The following is an 18,614-nucleotide window of genomic DNA, read 5'->3' as shown; positions in this document are numbered from 1 at the left end:
GGATATAAGGGGAACTTTTTTTTTTTTTTCCGAGTTGCATGAGAATGTATTAGACATATCAAAGGTTGGGGGGAAATGTACGTTCCTTCTGAACTCTGAGGCAAAAAGTGATATGAATTCACATGTGGATTATAAACCCAGCACACAACAATTTCCAAGATGAGTAAACAAACTAAAATAAAATACAGACCAGAGTAAGAAAAAGAGGGATTAAAGGGGAGGGGAAAGTTGTGGCTGCAGTCCACAATTACGGGTTAGTCTTCCTTGAAGTTTGCCTCAGACTGAACGTTCTTAGGTACCATGATAAACACTTTGGCACAGTGAAGGGGGGGGGTAGTCGGGAAGTGGGGAGACACAGTGAAACCCTCATGGAAGCACCGACTTGGGAGATGGCGACATATTTGGAAGGCGTTCACCGTGATGCATTACAGGGAAGACAGGGTTTTTCTGGAAAATACATTTTCAGTTTATGGAAACTCCACCTAGCTCAGAGGAAGAGGATTAGACATTTTAATTTTATAAGTAAAGAAAAAAGAGAAATTGGTTTGTCAGTTTTAAGAGTGAAAACCAGGGCTTCCCTGGTGGCGCAGTGGTTGAGAGTCCGCCTGCCGATGCAGGGGACACGGGTTCATGCCCCGTTCCAGGAAGATCCCACATGCCGTGGAGTGGCTGGGCCCGTGAGCCATGGCCACTGAGCCTGCGCGTCCGGAGCCTGTGCTCCGCAACGGGAGAGGCCACGACAGTGAGAGGGCCGCGTACTGCAAAAACAAAAACAAACAAACAAAAAAAGAGTGAAAACCAGCAGGCATCTGGAAAGAAGTTACAATTTGAGGTGAGAATGTCAGAAAAGCATTAGAGGTCACACATTTTTTTTTTCTTTTTTTTTTTTAACGTCTTTATTGTAGTATAATTGCTTTACAATGGTGGGTTAGTTTCTGCTTTATAACAAAGTGAATCAGCTATACATTTACATATATCCCCATATCTCTTCCCTCTTGCGTCTCCCTCCCTCCCTCCCACCCTCCCTATCCCACCCCTGTAGGTGGTCACAAAGCATTTTGCTTTTCTCTGCGGCAGTAGGACTTGCAGGTGAAATGAAGTTGTGTCCTTGTTCTCCTGAGCTTTAGCAGGTGTAAAATCCCTTTGTGCTGGGCAACATTGTTGATGACCTGTGGAAAAGGGCAAACAGTTCAAGCAGCTGCTCTAAAGCAGGGATCCCCAACCTTTTTGGCACCAGGGACCGGTTTCGTGGAAGACAGTTTTTCCATGGACGGGGTGGGGGGGTTTAGGCAGTAATGTGAGTGGTGGGAGTGATGGGCAGCAGCAGATGAAGCTTCGCTCGCTCGCCCACCACTCGCCTCCTGCTGTGCGACCCGGTTCCTAACAGGCCGCATACTGGTACCGGTCTGCAGCCTGGGGCTTGGGGACTTCTGCTGTAAAGGGATAGCTGAGCTGATAAAAGTTCATAGCTTATAAAGGATGCTTCTTGGACATGTGCTGACATGCCGTGTGCAAGGTATTTGTGGTAGGTATTGAAAGAAATACAAAGCATTGTACGGTCTGGGGCTCTTCTGTATACATGAAATGATCTGCAAGCTGTAATGTAATTCGGCCAAGGTATAAGGGGAGTTTTTTTAAAGAACCTGATAAGTTACATGACTAACCTGCCTAGACACATCAGGCGTGGAATTCTATGTGTAAATGTGTGTGAATATCACCTTTAAAGCAGGCACCTGATACTTGTGGATCTGGTTAGTGAGAGTATTATTTTATACTAACAGTTGCTCTCTTAAAAGATGTAAAATTTTCCCCATATTTCACATGGTCTGAGCACGGCAGACCTTTTTATACCAAAAAATAACAAACATTTTAAACAAAAATAACTTAAATATTTGTTAGCAACAAACATGAAAAATGGCAAGTATGTTGTCATATTTGAATTTGAATTGTTAACCTATAATATTTCAAGTTTGAAACACATAAATTACTCCACTTATAATGCAAAGGAATATAAACTTCTAGCCTTATTTAAAAAAAAAAAAAAAAGCCTGGTCAGTGAGAATTTTTTCTGAAGGTGCTTAAATAAATACAAAATCCTCATCCTGTCAAGCCCTAAGCAGGTTGATTCAGGTCTCCTCGGGCCTTGCGCTTGGGTTACAGGGAGCAGGCTGCTCTCCTGCCGCCAGCAGCTGCTAAATAGAGCCTTCTGGGCTGACAAGAGAAGGCAGATGTTTCTTTGATGCTGCACGCTTAGCTGCAAGCAAAATTATGAAGTCAAGAGAGTCTTGCAACATCTGGTCCCTCTTCCTTTGTCAGCCGCATGGGGACCTCCAGCTCCCAGACCCCCTAGCCTGGAGTCATACTCTTGTCACCTGTCACAGTCATTGTATGAGTGAATGCAGAGAATGAATGAATGAATGGCAGTACTAGGAGAGTTAGCATGCACTGCCAGGCGCTCAGAGCCTACAGGCCAGTGATGGAGACACAATAGCATAGAAAACAGTAGTATACTAGAGTATACAAGGATCCTGTTTTCAGTTAAAAGAGAAGATAAAGCACCAGCAGGAAGGTACATCGGTAGCAGTCAGTGTGGCATGCTGGAGCCACGTCAGGGCTCTTGCCTGTTTGCTTTCACCCCTTTCTGCATCGTCTTTTCTCCATGTCACGTGCGTCCCCATTTCATTTGTTCAACAGTTTTTACTGGGCACCTACAACCCACACACCAGGGTAAACCAGACTCTGCCCTCACAGAGCTTATATGCCGATAGGAAGGGACTGGAAACACACCGTGTCTGTGGCTTCAGATAATTTCAAAGAAAATGAATGCTATCAAGACCGTAACGTAGGATGACATGATGGAGACTGGGGGACTAATTCAGAAAGAACACTCAAGGAAGGCTTCTCTGATGAAGTGAACTTGGCCTTCTGCCCACCACCCAGCGGAGTCTGACCCTCCCAAGGCAGCACCAGCAAGGAGAAGGAATTTCAAACTGGAAAATCCCAGAGAATGTAGTAAAGAAGACTTTCCACTATGGAAGTGATAAGAGAACACCTAGCAACTACTTATTTTTAATCTTTGCTCAGAAAAGCTAAAATCGTGGGGGAATTTTTAGACGTAATCCTGGAGTAATCTTTGAGGAATTATGGAGGATAAGATGATGATCATTGACCACAAGAGATTATTCACCTCAGTGAAGATCTGGCCCAGATTGTTCAGTTTAATGTGAATTCTCAGAAAAATGCAAAACTGACTTTTGAAGGACGGGGCATGCGTGTCCTCACAGTTCCCTTCCTGAGCACGTCCATGGCTTGACACTGAGCCTGGACTTCCCAGATATCTCCCACACAGGCTCCTCGCCTGGCTGTTCAGAGCATATCACGCCTGCCTCCAAACCTGAGTTCCATATGTCCCTCTTTCCCTCATTTTACCTTAGCTTACTTACCATTCATTCATTCATTTCACAAACAGTGAGCACTAAAATAGCAGTCAAGATGCTACATGCTGTGGATGCAAAGAATGTTCGGTCCAATGATGCATGCACCAACTTCAGAGTCAGGCGCTGGCAGCGCCAACCCAGGGGCTGCATTGAACTGGCTGATGTGCACGTGGAGAAACTCCTTATCCTTCCTGTACCTCAGTTTCCTCATCTGTAAAACAGGGAAGATAGCACATGCTTGGCACTAAAATATGTGTGGAAGGAAGGACGAGCAAAGGGGAGGATGGGGTAGCGGGGAAGGATTGTCACTTACCTCATTTGTGAGGATTAAATGAAACGCAGGCGCTTAACACTGTGTCTGGCACATGGTAATAGCTATAAATACTGCCCCTCATTTCGAGGAACTCACCACTGAGTGAGAAAACAGGAACGCAGTTCAGGTAATGTTAATAGCTGACACTGAGTGCTTATAACGTACCAGGCACTGTTCACTTCATCCTCAGCGCTTTGTAAGTTAGGTCCTATTATTATGATCCTGACCCCATAGATGAGGCGACAGGCATGGAAGGGTTAAGTTACCTGCCCAAGGTCACACAAGGGGTGAGTGGGCAGCAGAGCTGGATCCAGACTCAGGCATTTTGGCTCCAGTCGCTACGACCCACTGCCTTGCAGAGGTGTGAGCAAATGCAGTAGTGGCAGTGTCCACGTGCTGTTATGGGGGACTTGCAGCCCAGAAAGGTGGCAGTGTGGCAGAGGAGCTGTCCTGGAGAGGGAGGACACCTGCGCTTGGGAATTTCGGGGTGCCCATGAGGAGTCAGCCAGGGGAAAAGGACGCGGAGGGCATCACAGGGGAGACGGCACAAACACAGCCCCGTGTCGCTGGAGCAGGGGTGGGTGGTGCAGCATCGCACAGCATGCTAGGAGCTTGGACTTTATCCTCTAAGCAATGGGGAGTCACCCGGAGGCAGCGTGATCTGAAGTGCACTTTAGAAAGATTACTCTGGGGCTGAATCGATGTGAGGAAGATGATCGTGGAGGAGGGACGTCAGTCCAAAGGCTGCTGCTTGGGTCCCCCGGGATAGTGGCCATGGATAGGGGCAGATCCATGACATATTTGGAAGATGTAACTGGAAACATGTGGTACTTGTTGAATGGAAAGGCTGAAGAAGAAAGAGGAGATGAGAAAGACCCTTGGACTTCTGACTTGGAAGCTGGGAGGATGGTACCATGTCCTGGGCAGGAAAGGCAGGAAGAACATTGGCCTGAACTTCTCAGGAGCAAGAAGCCTCCTGTGTCCCAAAGTCTGGGAGTTTCCCACCCCCTTGTTTAAAACTTTTTTTTACAATTAAAAAAAAAGTAAACATATAGAAAAGGAAAAGAAATAGTACAATAAATACCTATCTCCTAGATCCAACAGTTCTTCAACAGTTGTTGAATTTACCACATCTTCTTCATAAATACATAGTATGTACTTATATAGTTACATACTACTTTATCTTGATTTTTATTTTTGTTAAATAATTTTAAATAAACTACAGACTTCATTACATTTACCCTTAAACACTTTAGCCTGTATCACCAAAAAATATTCAGCTGAACAATCATGATACCAGTGTTACACCTCAAACAATAATTACCTAGTATCATCTAATAGTGAATCTATATTAAAATTTCCCTAACAATTCCCAGAATGATTTTATAGTTTATAAAAAATAGGATTCAAGTCACAACCCCATGTTTCTTTTGTTACGTCTTTTAAGTCTCCTCAAATCTACGACAGTCTTGCCCACGTTCTTTATGACACTGACTTGAGGAAACCGGGTCAGGCGTCCGGTAGAAGGCCTCATGGCTGCATTTGTCTGCTGGTTTCATCACCGTGTTATTTAACTCCTTCCTCTGCTCCCTGCAGTGCCAGTAAACTAGAAGAAAATTCTAAAGCCGCAACCAGATTCGAGTTTAACATTTTGACGAGCATATGTCGTTGGTGATGCCATGTCACTCGTTTGGCTTCCCGTCAATGTCAAGAGTTTGGTTTCAAAATACCGTTGTACTCTCATGCTACTAACAAAATATGACTGATTCCAAGTGTGGGATGGGGAATGAAGAAGGTGAGCCTTGTTCTGGAAAGCACAGAAGTACCCAGATACTAATGGGTAATGTCAGAAGAACAGTAGCCAATTTAAGGGCCCCCAGTCATCACATTTGGGACACTTTGAGCATCAAAAAGAATGGGATGGATTAAAACACACTGAATATAAAAATCTATAATATTCAATACTCATTCATAATACTCAAACAATAAAATATTCTAGGTCACTTTAAAATTCAAGAGTGGCTCAGATACTGCCGAGGCAGTTTCTCTGGCTGGGATCTCAGTCTGATCCACAGCTGTGCCTCAAATCAGAACACTCTGACCTTGACTTAACCTTGGACCGTGACTCCAGCTAGCCCTCACCTGTACCTGGAACAATTGGTAAAGCTGATGGGAACTGAAACTAGACATTTCCCCCTCCCACCTCAAATCACTTAACTTTCATCAAAATAGATAATGTACAGAAACATCACATCCAATTTTAAAGGAAAATTGGTAGCATCTTCCAGAACTTCCCTTGTCCTGCACAATTCTTGTCACTATTAAAAAAAGCAAAGAAAAAAATCTGTTTCAGATTCCAATGAACAAATATACTTTACTAGTAAATATTCTTCTTGTGCTTCTGCCGCCCTCCCACTTATTTTTCTAAAGTTTGCATCTGTAGCATTTCAAGTATCAGTTTTTTCTTTAACATTTATGAGAACTGGACTAATTTCCTTTTTATGAACAACAACAACCAAAAGCACCAAACTAAGTTATACTCCAGAACTTACAGAAAACATACATTTGTTCATTAAAGTTCACATGATCTAGATAATTTTTTTCCTTTTCACACATTAACATAGTAATCCATGCTGCAGAAGTCATACTAAATGAAACAGTAAAACATCACAAGGATGAAGGAGACAATCTTTGTAAAAATATATGCAAGAAGATAGAATTCAAAAAGGGACATTTAATATCCATATTTTTTTTTTTGCAGAAAATAAGTATCATGTCAGTTAAGACTCCTGAAACAGGTTCTGTTTGAAGCTTGACAGAATCTTAATTCTCCCCTATCTTTACCAACAATTTGAGAGCCTTTCATTGTATACCCTTTGTTTAGAAACCTGCCCAGCAATTCCTATAGATTCTATAGGAATAGTATCATATAGTCTAGCACAGAAGACAGTCTTAGTCATGTTTTAGAAAGCCACTGTCACACCTTCTCCCCTAACTCTAGACAGTCTCTATTTTTTTTTTTGGTCTTGTATTGGAATAAATTTCTTTGAAAGTTGATCCCATTAAACAGTGAACTTGAGGCCGGAGTTTTTAAAACACACTTAAGAAAAATACAGTTTACATTCATTTCCAAGTCTGAGATTAAGAAACCGTTAGCTGGTTTACACCTGGTTTCAATACTGGTTTGAAGTTTGAATACTTTTACTGTGTAGACATTAAATATTGTATTCAAATATTAAACATTAAAAGTTTTCCTGACGCTGCAGACAGAAATGGAGCAGGGATGTCAGGCAAGACGCGAAGTCGAATTGGTAGACTTGTGCCTCGTCTGTGCCACCTGCAGCAAGGGAAGAGATTTCAGCATGGGTTTCAAAAAGGCGTGGGAGCTGCTGTCTCAAAATTCATCTCTACTGGCATAAACCATTTTTTTCTGAACAAATATTCAATTCTCACTAAGGGGAAAAAATAGAATAAGAAATTTGAATGGTCTTCTGTTGTGTGATACAAGGACCAGCTATGTACACTTTTCAGTCATCGTGGAGATTCTGAAGCAGTAAAGGAATTATCATTTCACTTTTCACTGCAAGTTCTTTCCACACAGAAGAGTTCTTCCTGAGAAATGAAAACTTCAATCCTGTGTACCCCCAGAGGACACCTTAGAGTCTGGTGCGGGCACCCACGATGATTCCCTGCTAGCAGGAAACTAGCCTCCACTGAGGTTGAGGATTACTGCACAATATTCTAAGCACCAGGAAGCTGAGTACTTCAGTGAATCTCAGTGCCACTTGAGGATGTTCTCAGAATAATCTTCTCAGTTAAGAATTCATTATCATTTTCAAAGTTAGCCCTCAGCAAGACTCAGCTTGCCCGTCGAGGTCTAACTTTTGTGAACTACAGAAGCTGTTTGGCTGACCCAGTGCCTCCTCAGGGTCCACTGGGCTGTCCTCCCATAGCCAGTCTGCATCTGATTTACTTCCCAGTCTTTGTCCTGACCTCTCGTCACTAACTTGTAAACATCCTGAACAGCCAGGCTTCTCAGTTATGCAAGGGGAACCCAGGGACAGCACTAGCAGAGGGTAAATAATCCTTGGGGGAGAAAACTTTCTTTGTGTGTTTAAACAGTATTTTCAGAGGCAGAGGTCAGCCATGATTCTCCTGGCTATATAATCAACAGAACTGTATTAATCGACAAGTAGTATATATAAGCTCTGGGGCCTCCATTATATTTCTTAGCAGTAGAATTAAGCTCTTGATTTCTTCCACCTTCTCATCCGTGTTAACAGTCACCTGTGTCAACAGAGCTCCTGACTAGGAGTGACTCAGCTGCCAGGTCCCGTTAGAGCAGGAGAAGCCTTCTTTCCAACCATCTCTTTCATCTTAAAGAGAACATTCTCAGTGAGTCTTGTTAGCCAGTGTGGCAGGTGATTTAAGGTGTCTTTTTTTTTTTTTTTGGCGGTACGCGGGCCTCTCACTGCTGTGGCCTCTCCCGTTGCGGAGCACAGTCTCCGGACGCGCAGGCTCAGTGGCCATGGCTCATGGGCCCAGCCGCTCCGTGGCACGTGGGATCTTCCCGGACTGGGGCACAAACTCGTGTCCCCTGCATCGGCAGGCGGACTCTCAACCACTGCGCCACCAGGGAAGCCCTAAGGTGTCTTTTACATACAGCTTCTTACCCTTGCCGTCACAGAGACTGTCATGTAACATTCCTTTAATAAGCCCCTAGAAAATGGCTTTTCTTTTGAGACAAGAAGTTGAATTCAATAAATTGTCTACCCAGCATGAGATCCCCACCCAAATCACAGGCGGGGCTATTCTTACACCCATTTCACAAAGCTCTCTAGTCCCTCTATCATGCTAGCAGGCTCTGGCCAAGCAGGCTCCTCAGATTGGACACCAGTAGTTTGGAAACTAGTTTCTTGAGTTCCATCCCTTCTGTGCGAGCAGTTCTCTCCGGACCACTGTGCAGGCATCCCTCTCTGCTGAGGTCCCAGCAGCCGTGCCTTTGTTGGACTTTCTCCTGTGGAGTTCTTAGCACTAGGTGATGGCTTTGGCTTATCAGAAAAAGAGTTTGGGGAAAAGTTCCCAGAATACAAGCTCCATGGAAAAACAGCTCACGGACTCAGTCATTTCCTTTGTAAAGAGTTCATTGGACTCCCTCTTCAAATCTATTTTAGGACAAAACCAGGGGTATTCTTACTCTGTCAGTTTCACCTTCTTCACCTTCATCAGTTATTCTGTCTTAAGGACAATGTACTCATGGCGACTCTCAATCGCCTGATCTGTTGCTTCACAAAGAAGGTCTCTCAGGCCAACTACAGAAAGTTGACTGCCGCACGTAGCCCTGTCATTAGCGTGTCTGTCAAGAATGCTACCACTGGGACCCAGCTCAGAACAGCGCTCCAGTCAGGCTTTGCTTTCTTACTGGACAGACTCCATCCTCATCCTCGTCCTTTCACACAGCTGTGTTTCTTTCCTCAGTGAACTGGAACTCCCGCAGCCTCTAGAATCCTTTCAGGGCAGCTCCGGGCAGCCTGTCCCACAGCTGCAAGAACACTTCAACCCATGTGCCTCAGGAGGTACTCGGGCCCATGTGGAGGCTGCACCCAACGCTGGCCCACCTCTGCCCAGACCCAGTGATATCTAGTCCTGACCCTGAACTTGATCATTTTATTTTATTAGAATCCCCACTGCTGTGTTCTCCCTCAGATGGGGTTGTCTCTCAGTCGCATAAGGATATTGGATAAGATGTTGCCTCTCAGGGCTTCCAGAACGCCCAAACGCATACTTGGCCATACAGAGTAGCCAACACACCAGATCCTTGTATAGGATAATCATTATTATTCGCTATCCACTACCATCAAAGGTTCCAAAGAATTGGCATTGAATATAGAAAAGATGGCATAAGCTACTTTTAATTCATTGTTGCATAAGAACCACTTGAGAGAGTTCTAATTAAAAACACGGATACCCTGTACCCCACCCTAGTGGGCGTACAATTTGGGAATGACTTAGCTGGCTTTTGGAACCACAGGCGAAGGAACACATCTCCATCCACGTCTCTAGCTCTGCCCTCCTATGGCAGGATAATTATTGAAGTGTTTATGCCGTTTCCTTTTATTTTTTTTCTCACACACGGACCTCTCAACTCCAAGGAAGTAAGGAGTTGTGCTGGCTCGCCTCACTGTGAGTTTCTCCTGGGGTTAAAAGCAGTGGCCCGAAGTGAGGCCTTCTTCCTGTCCTTTGTGAAAGCCTCAACCCACTTCACCTGAGGAAGTCTCATCAGATACTCCAGAGTGAAGGTGATGGCGCAGAGGCATGCAGTGGGATTCCTCCCAGACTAAGAAAGGGACGGAAGTTACAGGTCCTACCGTGGAGAGAACCGTGCAGACCTGCACGGCACATCTCTGGGGGTGGTGACAGGGCCTTAGCGAGGAGAGGCTACAGGTATATATGTCGGCAGGCCCCGTCCTAGACCCTGGGATTCGGCCCTGACAAAGGCTTGTGCCCCGGGAGAGCAGCATGGAGGTGTATTAGAGAAGCAGAGCCAGTAAGACATAAATACATACTGATTTACCAAAGGGAATGGCTGACGCTCTCTGAGGGTTCAGTAAGCAGTCTTGGCAAAGTCATCTCCACATCTGTTGTTGGAGCCCAGAGCTCACGAGCTGGTGGTCAGGAAGGAAGGTCATGAGCAGGCTGGAACCCCGCAGGCACGAGGCCTGGCTGACCCGCGTCGGTTCTTGTTGCCTCTGACCTTGGTAACAGGCATGTCCTGCAGAGGCCACAGTCCTTCCTCAAGGACCTGAACACACACACAGCTGACCCAGGAGTCAGAGAAACTGAAAGAAGTTCCAGGGGGAAGGGAGAGCCATTGCAGGCCACGTTGCTGCTTTAGGCCACTAAGATGAATCAGGAGATGGGAAACAATGTGTGTGCTACAGAACGGCTGCCCCCTTCCTTTCGGCCTCCAACTGTCCAGAGACTCTCCTTGGAGCGCAAGCCAACAGGAAGCACCAAGAAAGGGGAATTCTGGGAACTGTAGTTCAGTGCAGCTCGGTGAACACACAGCCAAGCCCTGGCAGGAAGCAACAAAAGAGGCTGTGGATATGGCAGGGAACCAGCGTGGAGAGAGATGGAGGCCCGCCCTGAACATTCTGTTCTGTGTAACGGGGTGAGAAAACACTTGCACCGTCCTGCGGGGAAGCCCAGTAATTACGAATGTTAAAATTTTTCTGCCAGAAAGGAGGACCAAGTTAGAATTATTTTGATCTAAAGTAATGTGATGAATGTGCTGAAATGTTATACATTGAGGCCTCCAGAAATTTATATACTTAGACCATTTTACATTGGCTCCCTCCCAAAACTGTGTTTGTTAAGAATTCATTTAATGTTATGACTTGTTATTATCAGTCATTAGAAGAAACAACAGTATGAACACCACTGCTATATTTATTGAAAGAGTACATCACTAATATCAAGGGCATTATTTCGTTTGCTTTTCCCTATGTAAGATTTATGTACAAAACCAAAGTCAACATGGCCCAGAGATACCACTGACTGAAGTAATAAGCAAGAAGTTCATGGGCCATTCTGGTTCAGAAACATATTCGTGAGGATTTCTGGGCGGTCTTCTGATATTTGAATTAGAACAGTGTGTTCTCACGTTATTAGGACGTCTTGGAGACCACGATGTCCTTTCCCACAGTAATAGCTATTTATAACAGTCTCCATAATGCCCTGAATTTGGCTAAGTTTCCTCCCTGGTCAGGACCCACCCCACCACTTTTCCATCAATGACTGGGACCCTTGGCGCGTCCTGTCCCAGAGGGTCTATAACTGTGTTCTTGACCATACTAGAGAGCATCCATCCAAACCACTCAAAGTGTTGAAACAGTCTACTAGAACTCAATTTTTTAAAGAATATCACTGGCCCAGGTTCCAGCTCCTTTTGGAAAGTGCTTTAATCTATGTCATATTCTATAAAAATCCATTTCTCAAATCAAAAGAACTAGTAAGTTATTTTCTCCCTCTGGTATCAACTGCTGGATTGCATCGCTGTCAACACATTTCTTATAATCTGACAGTGTAGATTACCCATAATTGTCTGGAGATAAGGCAGAGACACTGCCCGTAAAATCTCTGGGTTTTATGAAGTGTCAACCCGAGAGTGTTTGTAAACACTGTCTTGTGCCGCAGAGCCTTTGTCCCTTCAGGGTTGAGAGCTAGAGAGTTAGCCATACACTGTGGGGAAGCCCAAGAACTTGGGCCTGACAGACCAGAGATTGGCTCTGAACTCTGCCGTTGACCAACAGCGGGACTTTCAGCAAGTTACTAAGTCTGCTGAAGAACAGTTTCTTGTCTGTAAAAGACAAATATTGTTATCTGTCTCACAGCGGGAGTAGCCCAGTTAAATAAAGTACCTGGCGGCACTCATGTCATCATGGCTGTGTTTATGATGATTGGTGTGGACACGAGTGCCACATGTGCCTGTGTACCAGGTTGCATTTCTTTAAAAACATTATGTATACATACCGCTTTATATAGAAAGTTATACAGAAATAATCTTTTATTATATAGTACATATATATCCTGTGTGCTGATGTCTAAAAGTCGTAATCAAATATACTTCAAGGAAAGCAATGCATAATCTCTCAAGAAATTCTACCAAGAATGTGAAAAAGAGCAAGGAAAGAGACAAGAAAGACAATCTCCTTATTCTCAACACCCCCCCCCACAAAAAAAGTGCTTGAAAGAAGTGTACCCACCTGAGTGATTAATAGTTTGCATGGCCTTTTCAACAGTAGTATCACGTCTTCAAACAACTATTGATGAGTACTGACAAAAGCTTATTTTTGTATTTGGTCATCAGTTGGTTGAGATTTAGGGGTGGGGATGGCAAGGAGAAGTTTGACAGAAAATGGGGATTATACTAAATTTCCTTGCTGAAGATTCTTCCACCTCTGATTACTGGTGCTCAAAGGTAGAGCTAGCACTACCCTGGAGAGAATTACTGCCCTGAAAATCAAGAATATGTGCAGCTTTGGCTGTGAAGATGACCAGGGCACAGAAGCCACTAGAAGGTGACTCCTGGTTTGAAAGAGAACCATGAGTGCCGTGGCCTAGAGCCAGCCCAGGACCCTAAATTCTGCTCATCTCCCTGAATTCTGAGGACCTGGGCTGCAGGTTCTAGCTGCAAAGCCATAGAAACCTTCCTGTAGAAAGAGAAAAGTGGGCCGTGAAGCTTAGTACCTTGGGAGGAGAGATGTGAATTTGAATGTCACCCAGTCTCTGTGATTTAGATTTTTTCTGACCAGACACCATGTCCTCGCATCTGGGCAAACAGGGAGGGTACAGTTGAGAGCAAATAAAGACTAAAAGATATCTTTCACTAAAAATCTCTCTGAGGCCTTGAGGACTCAGGAGTGTATTCTTATACAGCTTATGAATACAGAGAATAAAACATGCAAGGATGATGGGTCCTTTTTTAACTAGGACCAAGAATAGACACAGTGACCTGAGGAATAGGCCGTTTTTCAGCCTGAACCCGGACGAGAGAGAGAAAAGTAGGAAAAAGTTAATACGAGTTGGCAACATCATTAAATGTTCACAGCATTTAAAATTTTTTAGTTAATAGGTACAAATGAAGTATTTACTATTTACAAGGCCCTGTTTGAAGCACTTTGCAAATATTCACTCATTTAACTGCCTTAATGCCTCAATGAAGTGAATATTATCTTAATCTCCACTTCTGATGAGCACCTTCAGTTATTTTATATAATATCCATTTCATTGGATATTAGAAGCTTCTGTGGCACTGGATCCTGCAAGTCAAAACAAAACTGGGAGAAAAAGTGCATATAGCTGGTATATACAACCATGAGACATACCTCCAAAGGGATCTTGAGTATATTTGGGAAGAATTTTAAGTGGCTAGATCGGCCCGTTCATTTATATTGTTGGGATTTAAGAAACCCAGATTTCATACCATCTGAAAACATGATTAAAAATACCTTAGTATCAATTCCAACAATGCTTCATAGCTGAAGGTCACCAACTCAGGTCTCTGCAAGGGCCATGCGAGTACCAGAAGTGAATGAATCTACCCTGGTGTAGAAACACAGCGCCTGCCCCGTGTAAAGGGGGAGACAACTCCTCAATCCAGCCAATTTGCTCAGACCCTCCATTTTTTCAAGAGAAGATAAAAATCCATATTTTATGCTAAATCTCCCTATTTTTAAATGTTAGCAACTTTTTTAATTTTTCAAAACACTGTGTAGGTTAAACAAAGTACGTCTGCTCGTCGCACCGGGCTCTTGGGCATCCACTGTGCAATCTCTGCTCCACAGCCTTTGCCCCTGGCCACGTGGGAAATATCCTTATAGACACTTGGAGCCCCGTCAAGGGCTCCAGCCCATGTGCAGGTCATCTTCCTGCTGAGCTGCAATGGGCACAGAGATTTTTTCTTTCCCTCTCTGGCATTTCTTTTCAAAACATTTAGAAAGCACTTCTTTAAAGGTGTCAACTTTATTTATTCCTGTGGAATCTGAGAGGAAACAGCACACTCCATGACTCTTTCCCAGACCCCCCCCCCCCCAACCGGCCCCCGTGAACCTGTAATTGAGAGTCAGGATTACTCTGAGGTTTCTCTAATTAGTTCAGGCGCCCGGGGCTCCCTCTTTCGCAGTTTCTCGGGCATTCTTCTTCTGTTTGAGGGTTGTTGTAAGAGACTTGGGACAGTCTCTTTTCCCACTAGCTCCTGTTGCATACTGCTCCGTGCCTGGAGCTCCAAGGGTAGCTCATTCTGGGGGCACATGCCAGTCCTGGCTGTCCCACCTGGGTCTCAGTTTGCTGTGGGAACCCACAGTCCCTCCAGTCCCCTCGGGCACAAGAGCTGGAACCATGTCTGTCTTGTTCACTGCTACTGAGTAACCTTGGCCAGGTGTCCAACACAAAAACCCCTAGGTAGGTGCCAGTAATCCAGAAAACTCTTTTAGAATGACTCGCTGTAGGAATGAGCAAACTCTCTTTGACATTTTATCACTTTATGTAGTTGACCATCCCATCCTTGCAAAATCTCTCGGACGCCTCGACTCCTGGGACACTCACTGCACATGCCTCCTTGTAATCTCCCGGTGCCGGGCCCTCCCTCTGTGGCCTGATTGTTCTCAGTTGCCCCTTAGGGAGCTCCCAGGCAGTTGGGGCTCTTCCCTCTCTGTGCCTGTGGAGCTGCTGTGGCAGCTGAAGGATCTCCGCACACTGGGCTTGACCCAAAAGGGTTGTGTGTCCACGTAAGCTTGAAAGACACTGAGCTGACTCAAGTCCCATGTCTTTCCACAGCAGGGCTTCCCAGGGCCTGTGGTTTACTAATGTGCTCTGGGAATTTCCAACAGAGTTGGTTTTTCTTTTTTTTTTTAAATTAATTCTGGAAGTCTCCTTTCGAGAAGTATCTTTAAGTCAAATATTTTGTGGATCATACCCTGGGAAACCCATTCTAAAGAAAACTAAGCCAACTGAAATAATCCTCGAATGGGCTGTGTTTAGGAGAGAAGACTAGGAAGGACCAGGAGTCAGGGACCATATGCTTCCTGACTCTGAACTGGATGAAGGTCTTGGAAGTTAGCAGTCGCAGTCCCTTCAGGAAGTCTCTCCAATTCACTGGGCTGGGCTGTGGCTGAGTCACTTAGCTCTAGTGAACGGGACACATGACACAGTTCATGTCCACGAGGAGTCCTTCCCTTTTGATCCAGTCTCTGGGTCTGCCCCAGAGCCCGAGAGGAAGGTGCTCCGTCAGTCTGTTCTGTGTACCTGTGATTGCCTTGATGACACATGAGGGAGGAGGTGTAGGGGACACAAATTAGAAATAAAGCTTGATAATGGAACATTCAGAACCTGGCGTAAAAGTCTGTCAGTCACAGAGGAGAAATGAGGCGTGAAAAGTTCTGAGACAATAACCTTTGGAAAAGCCAACAGTCAGCAGAGAGACAAAGAAGAGCCACAACATTTTACAGAGGAGGAGCCAGAGAAGAGAGAAGAAAATCAAGACGCTGTATTGTTAACAATAGTAACAGCAGCTAACATTCAGTGCGCGCTTACATTTATTCATTGCGTTCATTCAGTGAGCTTCACACTGTCTTATGGCATCCTCACAGGAGCCCCTCAGTGAGCCTGGTGAGGTCCAGGAATTGCCCAAGGTCACGCAGCTAGTAAGTGGTGGTGGAGTTGGGTACGTGGAGAATTGCGGGAGAGCTTCGGGAAGAAGAGGTAAGTGTCAGATACCACAGGAACGCAAGTAAAATGAGAGCTGGGAAGCATTTTGGATTTGGCAGTTAAAAGTTTTGGCAAGCCCACTGCAAGTAGAGCCACAGAAACACGAACCAGGTTATTGGTAATAAGGCAGTGATTAGATTGAAAATGATGAGAAGTATTTGGATATGTAATGTTGATTTGAGAAACTTGACCCCAAAGGAAGTACCTTAATAAACCCTTTATCTGCGTACTAGGCAAGGCCAGTGTACGAGTCAGGACACACTAGTTGTTTTAACAACCCCCAAATCTCAGTGGCTTAAAACCATCGAAGTTTATTGCTTGCGCTCATTCGAGTCCAGTGTGGACGTGAAGGAGGAGTACTCTGCTCCATGTGGTCATGCAGGGCCCTGGGCTCCTTCAGCAGCTGGCTCATCCGTCCTGAGGCCTCAGTCTTCTCCTGAATCTGTGACTCCTTAGGCAAAGAAAGGGATTGTGAGTGGCAGATGGGAAGAGGGAGGAGTTAGGGCGAGGCTAGGAGCTGGCGTCCATCACCGCCATCCACACGTGGCTGGCTCTCACATGCTCACATGACCCGACTCCGACCAGAGGGCTGTCTGGGAAGTGGGGTTCAGGTGTGTGCCCAGAAAAGCAAGCCACACGTGAGCCTTTCTCTCTGAGCCCCTCTGCTGTGACTCTTTGTTCTTCCTGTGCTCTCTAGGTACGTGGGAGAGTGGACCGGTTCGGATGCTTAGAGATCCTGGTCCCTTTTCCCCTTTTGTCTCAGAAATGAACTTGAAGTCCAGTTTTGGTGTAGGCCAGCATTCTTGCCTGCTTCATCTCCCCCAGCTGGCCCAGAGTTGGCCTCTACCTGCGGTGCTGGACTTCTGCTTCCCACAGGCTGGTGGCCCCAAGCTGACCCTGAACTAAATGGTTATGCAATCAAAGAAACAGAAAAATCCCATGCCCTCTGCCCAGGCTTCCTGTGCTGACAGTTCGGGGAAGGCTCTCACATAGTGAAGGGTGGTGAGGCGGGCAGGCGGGGAACGCGGGACCCGTGGAGAAGTTAAGCCCCTGCTTAACTTGGAGCTGAGTAGCAGTGCATAAGAATGTGGGCCCCTTGTGGCCAGATCTTCACATTTTTCTAGAAAAGTCAGAAATCTTTTATTTGAAAACTCAGAATTTTTAAAAATTGGCTCAAACAAAGTATCTGTGGCCAAACTCTCGCAACAGGCTACTCATTTCTGTTTCTGGCTTAGATTCTGTAATGTGACTCTGGGGGCTGTGGCCTCCTTCACCATGAGGTTCCTCACAGAGACCAGAGGAGCCCCAGGCTCTGGTGCGCCTGAAAAACAAGCATCATAAGGGGAGAGGGTACCTCTGATAAACCTGACCTTGAGACAAGCTGCCGGATGCTGGATGAGGCCCCCAGAAGTGCCATAAGCAGGATGCCCCTTCTCGGTTAGTGCAGTCTAGAGCCTTCCAGGGTCAGGCTGGAGGTTGAGTGTGAAGAATCCCTTCCTTGGGCGGGGCGGGGAACCTTTACCTCTCATTACCTCATGCTGTTGCCAAACCCTGCCCACAACCGGGTTCTAGCACACCCCACTTCACTCTGTGCAACAGTGCGACTGAGCCTTTACGGTCTCAGCAAGTGTTATACTTAGAGAAGGTGACCTGTGCATAAACTAGTTACAGAAAGCCAGGAATGATCTATTCCCATGTGGTATTTATTGCACCTATGATACCCAGGCTTGCAATTTTGACTTTTCTCCCAACAACTTAAACCTCAGCTGAAAAATAAAATCTTCTGATCGGGTCTGAGAAGGGATTTACCGACATGGAAAGGGAAAAGGCTAGAAATAACTCTAGTATTGAATTGGAATTAGACATATTGGTATTAACTTGGGAATTGTTAATACATATATGCACAGATAGGTACAGAAACAGTTACAGATGTTGTGTATATATGGATGTTAATATCTGTGTCTGTATCTGTATACATACATGTATTCTCATCTCCAGCTGCTGAAGGGGCCTAGAAGCGGTGGCAACCCAGTAGCAATGAGCATGCTGAGTGCCCAAATCAAATGTGGTTTCTAAATGTCCTCCTTCACTAAAAGGAACCAGAGCTCCTCAGAGAAATAGCTGATTCCATCACTGGGTTAGGAAGAGTACAACTTTTTTTTTTTTTTTTTTTTTTGGCCAGAAAATACAAAAAGGCTCAAAGAATTATAAGGACAGAAAACATAAGGGACATCTTGAAGGGGCCCCCGCTGCCCCACTGGCCAAATCTAGAAATATTTGAGCATCTGAATATAAAATGGGCAGCCACTGTCTAGCAGCCGTGAGACCCTACACAGTGCTGCCAGCGCCCTGGTGGAGAATTTGAGGCCAGCGTTGAATTTGAAGTATGTAAAGTGGGCACAGAAGTACTTTAGCAACACAAACGATTGTGCTGTCAGTGAAAGAGCCATTGGTCGGGAAGGTCACCTGACAGTCTCTCCAACAAGCAAATCCCTTTCGCAAGTGTGTCCCAGCCTTCCCTGACCTCTGTGCAGGCGCTGCTCGGGTTGGTAGAGAGCCATTTGCTCTTGGACATTTTGATACTACAGGGCAAGACG

At 45.3% G+C, this 18,614-nt stretch overlaps 1 long non-coding RNA gene across 1 annotated transcript; it reads right to left on the bottom strand.

Annotated features, from left to right (window-relative positions):
• Positions 1–1,040: 1,040 nt before the first annotated feature.
• Positions 1,041–10,844, bottom strand: LOC141277018 (uncharacterized). Its single transcript, XR_012327572.1, has 3 exons — positions 10,325–10,844; positions 3,444–3,648; positions 1,041–1,169 (listed from the first exon to the last, which is right to left on the bottom strand). It is a non-coding gene; the product is annotated as an uncharacterized lncRNA (long non-coding RNA).
• Positions 10,845–18,614: the final 7,770 nt, after the last annotated feature.

This window comes from Tursiops truncatus, chromosome 18, assembly GCF_011762595.2.
Source record: "Tursiops truncatus isolate mTurTru1 chromosome 18, mTurTru1.mat.Y, whole genome shotgun sequence".
NCBI lineage: Eukaryota > Metazoa > Chordata > Mammalia > Artiodactyla > Delphinidae > Tursiops > Tursiops truncatus.
The sequence above is the reverse complement of the archived record's forward strand: the minus strand, read 5'-3'. Positions and strand labels throughout refer to the sequence as shown.